This window comes from Chiloscyllium plagiosum, chromosome 12 (assembly GCF_004010195.1).
Source record: "Chiloscyllium plagiosum isolate BGI_BamShark_2017 chromosome 12, ASM401019v2, whole genome shotgun sequence".
In the NCBI taxonomy this organism is placed as follows: Eukaryota; Metazoa; Chordata; class Chondrichthyes; order Orectolobiformes; family Hemiscylliidae; genus Chiloscyllium; species Chiloscyllium plagiosum.
Window position 1 is genome coordinate 42380405 of NC_057721.1, and position 9630 is coordinate 42390034.

General features: G+C 40.8%; 1 long non-coding RNA gene across 1 annotated transcript; it reads left to right on the plus strand.

Annotated features, from left to right (window-relative positions):
- The first annotated feature begins 419 nt into the window (after positions 1 to 419).
- LOC122555164 lies at positions 420 to 8275 on the plus strand. Its single transcript, XR_006313195.1, has 3 exons — positions 420 to 790; positions 3208 to 3306; positions 8191 to 8275. It is a non-coding gene; the product is annotated as an uncharacterized LOC122555164 (long non-coding RNA).
- The last annotated feature ends 1355 nt before the right edge of the window (positions 8276 to 9630 follow it).

A 9630-nucleotide genomic window follows, 5' to 3' on the forward strand; every position in this document is an offset into this window, starting at 1 on the left:
GAAATGAGTCCAACTGTGACCTGCTGCTTCCCACAAACCATTTGCCTTACTTTAGTGGGTTTTATGATCCTGGGTGTTATTTTAACAGCAACCATGGCCATCTCTGTGACATTGCTGAATGCACGAGCTGCTGGCCTCTATTGGCCAGCAGGTATCACTGGGCACAAACCCTGTTCTGGGAGTCTTAATTTCAATGTTTGAATAATGTTCGATTTAGTGAGCTCATCCTGCAAGACTCTGCACAGGTCTCTTGAGGACTCTCCAGCTGGCTGCCTAGACTCCCACTATCTTAACAAAATTCAGACCCGTATCTCTAATAATGTACATTGGCAGATGGTGTGATCATGGAGAGAGTTGCATCACAGTCTAATCTTGTTCCCACTCTCGTGATCAAATAAAGAAATCTCTGTTTGGCAAGGTGTGGCTAGAGGTATTTTCCAAAGATCTGTATTGGGTCTTTGGATTTTCTCCAGTTATATGAATGATTTGAATGAAGGAATCCAAAAACATACATTCAGATAACTTTTAGGTTTGGAGGAGAAAGTTGCAGGAATGAGATAAGAAGTCAAAGGAACCCATACAAATTACGTAAGTAAATAGACTTATAGCAGATAGAGTTCATTGTGGGGAAATGTGAGGTTAACCCATTTTGAATCTGAGAAAGAAAAATTGTAATATTCTCTTAATAGTGGGAGACTGGGAGCTGGAGAGGAGAAATATGTGAAGCTAACCTCGACAAGGTCTTTTCCTCAGAGTGGGGGAATCCAAAACTAGAGGACACAGGTTTAAGGTAAGAGGGGAAAGATTTAAAAGGGACTTAAGGTCAACTTTTTCATGCAGAAGTGGTACATGTATGGAATGAGCTGCCAGAGGAAGTGGTGGAGGCTGGCATAGTTACAACATTTAAAAAACACTTGAATGGGTACACAAATAGGAAAGATTTAGAGGGATATGGGCCAAATGCTGGCAAATGTGATGAAATTTATTTAGGATATCTGGTCAGCATGGATGAATTGGACCGAAGAATCTGTTTCCATGCTGCACACCACTATGACTCTATGTATAGAAATTATTAAAAAGCTTATGAAAGTTTTATGAATTATACAAAAACAATTAGAAGTTCGAATGGAATGACAGGCTGTATTTTAACAGTGTTGAAATACAAAGGTAATTCTGGATTTGTATCTTAAGACTTCCATTTGGAGAACTATGTTCAATTTCAGGCATCAAACCTCAGGAAAGATACATTTGCCTTGGAAGGTGAATGAGAATTAAACTAAAGCTTACAGGGATTAACCAGAATTATCTTGGAGCTTAAAGGGTTAAACTATGAGGATAAGTGGCATAAAGTTTACTTGTGGCTCTTTTGAGTTGATGCGTTGTCAGTGGGAGTTGGTTTGTTTAAATGACTAGAATGTGGTGCAAGGTGACCCCAATGGCATAGGCAATGGTTGTTCAGGAATAGTGTCTTGATGCAACTTCGTTTGTGTGTATTGGGGTGGTTGTTTTCAGTCAGTGGGAGTTGGTTTGTTTAAATGACTAGAATGTGGTGCAAGGTGACCCCAATGGCATAGGCAATGGTTGTTCAGGGAGGCCTGGCTGCTCATTATGCCCTCTGCTTGATGTGGAGTGATGCCTTCAAATGATATAACTAATTCTCACTCTCTAATAGAGAGTGAAGTCTGTGGTTCCTTGTGGATTATAGCTAATTACACTTGGAATTATGATCAAATCAAGGTGCTGTGGTTCTGTTCGCCGAGCTGGAAGTTTTTGTTGCAAACGTTTCGTCCCCTGTCTAGGTGACATCCTCAGTGCTTGGGAGCCTCCTGTGAAGCGCTTCTGTGGTGTTTCCTCCGGCATTTATAGTGGCCTGTCCCTGCCGCTTCCAGTTGTCAGTTTTAGCTGTCCGCTGTAGTGGCCGGTATATTGGGTCCAGGTCTATGTGTTTGTTGATGGAGTTTGTGGATGAGTGCCATGCTTCTAGGAATTCCCTGGCTGTTCTTTGTTTCGCTTGCCCTATAATGGTAGTGTTGTCCCAGTCAAATTCATGTTGCTTGTCGTCTACGTGTGTGGCTACTAGGGATAGCTCGTTGTGTCGTTTCGTGGCTGGTTGATGTTCGTGGATGCGGATCATTAGCTGTCTTCCTGTTTGTCCTATATAGTGTTTTGTGCAGTCCTTGCATGGGATTTTGTACACTACATTAGTTTTCATTAGTTTGCTCATGAGCAAAACTAATGTAATGTAGTGTACAAAATCCCATGCAAGGACTGCAAAAAACACTATATAGGACAAACAGGAAGACACCTAACGATCCGCATCCACGAACATCAACTAGCCACGAAACGACACAACCAGATATCCCTAGTAGCCACACATGGCGTTGATGATCCGGTGTGTATTCTCTATTTCTGTGTTTTTAATGATTACAAAGGTGTCATCAACGTATCTGACCCAGAGTTTGGGTTGAATTTGTGGTAAGACTGTTTGTTCTAACCTTTGCATTACTGCTTCTGCTATGAGTCCCGAGATGGGTGAGCCCATGGGTGTTCCGTTGATTTGTTCGTATATCTGGTTGTTGAATGTGAAGTGTGTTGTGAGGCACAAGTCCAGTAGTTTAAGTATCAAATCAAGGTGTTTAGAATGATAAAGGGATTTAATAGGATAGACACAGAGAAACAATTTCCTTTGAAGGAAGTTACCAGAAAAGGAGGGCATCATTTTAAACATGGAGCTAGGGTACTATTGTGAAATTGGAAAGTACTTTTTTGACATAAATTCAGTAAAATTAACCAGAAATTGAGGTGACAAACCATCACTAGCACAATTTCGTGATGACATTAATCTCTAGCACAATAAATTGGACAGTTTCAATATGAAAATGAGCTCTAAATGTCATACCGACACCCTTCATTCAACTCGCCAGTGCAGATTCATCTAATATCTAACAAACCATGTAATATGGATGATTCCTGAAGAAGGGCTCCTGCTCCTTGGATGCTGCCTGACCTGCTGCGCTTTTCCAGCAACACATTTTTCAGCGCAGATGTAATATGGATGCTCAAGGTTATAGGGTTTCAGCTATTGTTAGATCCGAGTCTGATGGCTGCAAGGAGGTTTAACCTTTTTAAACAGAATTTTATCTTGTTTTGATTTAGCTGTTACAGCAACTTTGTGATATTATTTTACTGTGTTACTTGGTCTCACAGGGTAATAGCAACACCATAGATTTTCTGTGGGAATCTACTTGCAGTTATGCTTGAAAAATGAACGGCCCACAGAACAATATAGGACAGGACAAGCCGCAGGTCAGTTCCTATCCTCTATTATCATACATTTACATCTACAGAGTGGTGCATGGATATTTCCAGGTGTCAGAAACAATGTTTATACAGACTGCACTTTATGACAGAATCTTTAACTGAACCGTACTGCATGTTGCAAAGTGACCATCTTGGGTGGAGTGGAGGGGCGCAATCCAGAGCCCTAAGGTAATTTCGAGGGAAATAGATTCAAATGCCCTCTGGAAGCAGGTACAATTTGCATTCAATAAAAGAAAATCTGGATATTAAAAAAAAGCTAGTCTAATAGTCTAGTCATTGTTGATTGTCATAAAAATCCATCTGTTCAACAAAGTCCTTTGAGGGTAGAAATCTGGCAATCCTACCCATTCTGGCCTATATATGTCTGGCCAGCAATGTTGTTGACACTGAACTGCCCTCTCGCTAATTAGGGATGCACAGTAAATGCTGGCCTGGCCGGCAATGCCCACTCCCATGAAACGATAAAGAAGGTAAATCCTGTAACAGGTGCATTGTTGAAGTTGATGTGACTTCGGCAGTAACTGGCAGTGCCATTAGCCCATTTCACAGCCAGCATTAGTCTTGTTTGCTCAGGTCTGTACTATCATATTCTGTTGGGTAAAAACAAGGACTGCAGATGCTGGAAACCAGATTCTAGATTAGAGTGGTGCTGGAAAAGCACAGCAGTTCAGGCAGCATCTGAAGAGCAGGAAAATCGACGTTTCAGGCAAAAGCCCTTTTGCCCGAGACGTCGATTTTCCTGCTCCTCGGATGCTGCCTGAACTGCTGTGCTTTTCCAGCACCACTCTAATCTATCATATTCTGTTTTACAATTTTACTGAGCATCAGGCTTGAAAAGAATAAAGTTGAGCAAGTACCTTTCACATGATGAAGCAATTATTGTGGTGCTTAGGCAGGCCTGGAGTTTCCTGGTGTGCACCAGTGGAAATGTAAGTATTCTGGTAATGAATTGCCTGCTGCAAAGCCATGTCTGTAAAGTTACCTCAATTATGGCAATCAAATCAAGGGCAGAGAAAGAGAAATCTATACTAGGTGTCAAGGTAATGTTACTGTCTGAACTGACTTCATTCTTTGTGGCAAACTGGGCAGACTCAAGAAGGGAAATACAATCTTAATTGTCTTAATTAGACATGCAGAACACTATCTACTGGTACAAATTATTAGACTTTACTTTACAACAAATAATAAACTGCTCGTGTCATTAGCCTGCTATAGTAATTTTAAATGGCATGGAAAATACTTGCAGAGAACTTTGTTTTACAATAAAGCAAAGAATGGTTTGATTCCCTGGCCCAAATAAAGAATAATTAAATTTGGTAAATTAGTTGCTCACTGATATGTATTCTAAAATAAAATTATTGAGATCGTTGATCAGATTATAGATTCACTACAATGTGAAAGCAGGCCATTCAGCACATCGAGTCCACACCAGCATTTTGAACAGCATTCCACTCAGGCCTACCCCCTCTACCCCTGCACTTCCCACGGCTAATCCACCGAGCCTGCACATCCCGGGTCACTATGGAAGATTTAGCACAACCAATCCGCCTACTCTGCGCATCTTTGGACTGTGGGAGGAAACCTGAGCACATAGAGTCATAGAGATGTACAGCATAGAAACAGACCCTTCGGTCCAACCCGGCCATGCCGACAAGATATCCTAACCCAATCTAGTCCCACCTGCCAGCACCCAGCCCATATCCCTCCAAACCCTTCCTATTCATATACCCATCCAAATGCCTCTTAACAGCTCTGATCTCCAGCATCTGCAGACCTCACTTTCTCCTCCAGCTCATTCCATACATGTACCACTCTCTGCGTGAAAAGGTTGCCCCTTAGGTCTCTTTTGTATCTTTCCCCTCTCACCCTAAACCTATGCCCTCTAGTTCTGGACTCCCCGACCCCATGGAAAAGACTTTGCCTATTTATCCTATCCATTCCCCTCATAATTTTGTAAACTTCTATAAGGTCACCCCTCAGCCTCTGACGCTCCAGGGAAAACAACCCCAGCCTGTTCAGCCTTGCCTTGTAGCTCAGATCCTCCAACCCTGGCAACATCCTTGTAAATCTTTTCTGAATCCTTTCAAGTTTCACAACATCCTTTCGATAGGAAGGAGACCAGAATTGCACGCAATATTCCAACAATGGCCTAACCAATGTCCTGTACAGCCGCAACATGACCTCCCAACTCCTGTATTCAATACTCTGACCAATAAAGGAAAGCATACCAAATGCCTTCTTCACTATCCTATCTACCTGCGACTCCACTTTCAAGGAGCTATGAACCTGCACTCCAAGGTCTCTTTGTTCAGCAACACTCCCTAGGACTTTACCATTAAGTATTTCAGTCCTGCTAAGATTTGCTTTCCCAAAATGCAGCACCTCGCATTTATCTGAATTAAACTCCATCTGCCACTTCTCAGCCCATTGGTCCATCAGGTCCAGATCCTGTTATAATCTGAGGTAACCCTCTTCGCTGTCCACTACACCTCCACTACACCACATGGAGGAAACCCATGCAGACACGAGGAGAATGTGCAAACTATACACAGGCAGTCACCTGAGGGTGAAATCAAACCCCGGTCCCTGGCACTGTGAGGCACCACTGAGCCACCGTGCCACCCCAATTGCAGCATGTGTCTATAATAATTGCTGACAACAAGATAATTCCCCACATTTTTGTTATCAGCTGGACTTATTATGGACCAGACCAAACCCCCACAAAACCTGTCTAGGAGATAGCTTAAACCCTAACTTTTTCTTATTTTAAAGGTAAGTGCCAGACGTTGTGTTCCGGATGCAATTTGATTGGTAAAACAAACAGGCCTGAAGCAAAACAAACTTTATCCATACACTGTGATTAAAAAGCAGACAAAATAAAAAGAAAAGAAAAGAATTGGCTTAACTGTAACTCTATCGAAATACTTAACAAAATAATTATTAATTGTTCCAATATGGTAATATCACCAAAGCACACCCTTGGCAAATGCAAAGTCAGTAAAATACATTGCTTCATATGCAATTCTAGCAATAGAAATAAAACCCCAGCTTTTAGCTGTAAAGAAAGAGGAAAACAAACTTCCACATCCAGCTTTAGGAACCCAGCAACTGCTGAAAGCTAACACTGATGAAAACTTGAAACATTAGCTAGATCTCTCTCTATGGATGCTGAGTGATCTGCTGTGATTTCCAGCATTTATTGTTTTCAGTACAGGTTTCAGAAACTGCAGTAATTTGCTTCTCCTCAAAATCCTGATTTTTGGAGAGCTTGACTCCAATCATTCAGGTTGCTTCTGTTGCTTCAATGTAAAAAAACCCTAAGGCCACAATCTGTTTACTTCATTGTTTTTGAGTAGACTGTTCATTACCTCTGTCTCAACCTTTATTCATGAGAAAAGGTCAAAATATGCCTTTTAAAGTCATAGCACCGTCACAGATTGTGGGGTCATGTACAACATAATTTGCGTCAAACCAAATGTTTTTTATTGTGACGGGATAAGCCTCGAGTGATGCCCACCTCTGTGATTTCTTGGCACCCTTTTAACAAAAAATTCAAGGCTGTCTCTCTAGTGACATAAGCCTGCAGGCGCAGTCACACTATAGCCCAGTTGGAATCAAGCCTGTCAGTGGCAGAGTAGAGCTATAAAAAAATCTTAAGCAAGGCATTTAGCTTCTCTAGCACACAAAACTGTGACAATGGCTATGAACTAGCATTTTCAAGAGCTGTAAATATTAGTTGGACAAAATATGACTACAAAAATGTTTGGTTGAGCATTCATTCATCGCATATAACAATCATGTTATTGTATAAAATATATGATCCTAATCTAACCAGGAAGTCAATGGACTTTGTTTTGCCAACATGATTTCAAAGATGGGAGGGAGCTGCTGTATCCTTCGGCATTTCACAAAAAGGTTCAAGGTTCAATTCCTATCAACAAAAAAACAGACTGCATTATTAAGTCAATTGTGTTAGAAACTGGTTCAAACTGCACCAGGTACTGTAATTCAATCTGCCACTCTTCCAGTGGACTCAAGATGGTAACAGAGTAAGATTATGGATAGAATAGACAGGGAGAAACTGTTCCCATTTGTAAAGAGATTAAAAACAAGAAGCTCAGAATTAAAATGATTTGTAAATGTGATGTGACAATAAAATGTTTTCAAACAATGAGTGGTTTAAGCTGTGAAATGCACTGCCTGAATATATGTTGGAGGCAGGGTCAATTGAGACATTCAAGAGGGCATTGACTAGTTACTTGAATAGGACCAATGTGCTAGGAATGGGAGAAAGTAAGCTAATGGCACTAGGTTTCGATGCTTGTTGGAAAAGTGATACAAACACAATAGGCTCCTTCAGTGCTGCACCATTCTGTCTTTCTGCAAAGACAGAATGGGTGGCATGGTGGCACTGTGGTTAGCACTGCTGCCTCACAGCGCCAGGGAATTGTTTGGGGAAATAAGGGGTAACATCTACCACCTCAAAACCATTGAACATGATCAGACTTATCGTCCCATTAAAAAAATTCCTCTTTACGATAATTAAAATATAAAAGGTTAGACATACCCAGATGTTCTGGAAGCATTTGTAATGGAGGGAAAAAAACATTTTGGGTCATCACTCTTAAATATTAACTCTCTGCACAATATTGACAGACCTGTTGGATATATCCAGCAGTTTCTGTTTGGATAGAAAGTTTCCAACATCTGCAGTGTTTTGCATTTTTCCTCAATGGCCCACCTGGAGCTGCACAATGCTGAATTAAAATGGAGAGAAGTAGGCATGGCTAATCTCTCTAACTGCTTTCTTTTTCTTTCACCCCAATCATGACCTGTACACTGATAGAATCTTTTCCTGTCCACTTGCAGCAAAGCCATCAGAATGCTGAAACTAATTCAAACACACACTGGACAGCAAATGGTGAACCCAAGAGGAAACCTCAGCAGACTAGTGCCATAAACAAATGATCAGACGGCATTTCCAACTGTCAAGGGAAGGAAAATCAAATCCATGCTCCCCAGGAAAACTGGCAAACCTTATTTGTTTGATTGCAAACATATTGTGCAATGACATAACCTGAAAGGCATCATCATTTGCTTGTGTGTGGTGTCATGGTAATGAAATGATGTACAGTACTTCCAGCTTTTTTGTTGTCGAAACAAAAAAAGGATTTGCCAAATACATTTCGTGGACAATGTGTCCTTTACCCACTTCAATGGCTTTACTTCCATTGCATATCATAAAGTTGCTTGTTTGCTTCCTCACTGTACCCCATCTCACATAGACCACCCGACTGTGAGGATGTGAGTAAATACAAGTCCCTAACTGATAGACCACCCGTCTGTGAGGATGTGAGTAAATAAAAGTCCTAACTGAAGTTACATTTCACTCAGCTTGTAGGAGAAATATAGGAGGAGCCTTCAATGACTCGCTAACCTCTCTGTAGAAAGCAACATCCTCTGCTCAGCATTTGTTGAAGGTGGGGATTCTGATTTCACTCTTAAACACATAACACACATAGTAACTATTCCATGAGATAACAAACTATAGCTCCATTGTGACTCCATGTGAGAATTAGGTCAGGCAATTAGCTAGTATAACACGAGATAAGGAAGCAGGAAAGTCACTGAGCTCTGATGGCCATTCATCCTTGAATGCTCCAAGAGGTAGAGATGACATAACGGAGGTTCTGACACACAATTTTGTAAACAACTTTGGATTTAAGGTATGCACTGGAGAATTCAAGTATATCAATGCATCAACTCTCTTCAAAAAGAGAAAAAACAGATTATAGAAGAGCTAGCTAATTAATCTGAACTATCAACACCTTTTCTCCACCAGCACTCGACACCCACTATCTCCACACCCTTTCCCCCCAATACTATTGCATACATGTTGTTCCCTCTACACTTTACTTCAGCTCTGATGAAGAGTCATCTAGACTCGAAATGTTAGCTTGCTGTCTCTCCATGGATACCTGACCCACTGTCATCTCCAGTATTTGTTGTTTTCAGCCTAATATCAGTAACGGATAAACTTCTAGAGGGCATAAAAAGAAATCAAATAAATTCACACCAAGAAATACGTTAATTAATTAAGGATAGACAGAATGGATTTGTATAAAACTAGTCATAGTTGACAAATTATTTTCAGGAAATGATAAAGGGTTCAGATAAAGGAAATTCTATAGATCCTTCGGATCTGGATTTTCAAGAGTTGTTGTTGATAAAATTGACTCACACAACATTAATGGAAATGTGGCAGCATAGATAGATGTTGATTAAAGTGTGGAAAACAGATACTCATGG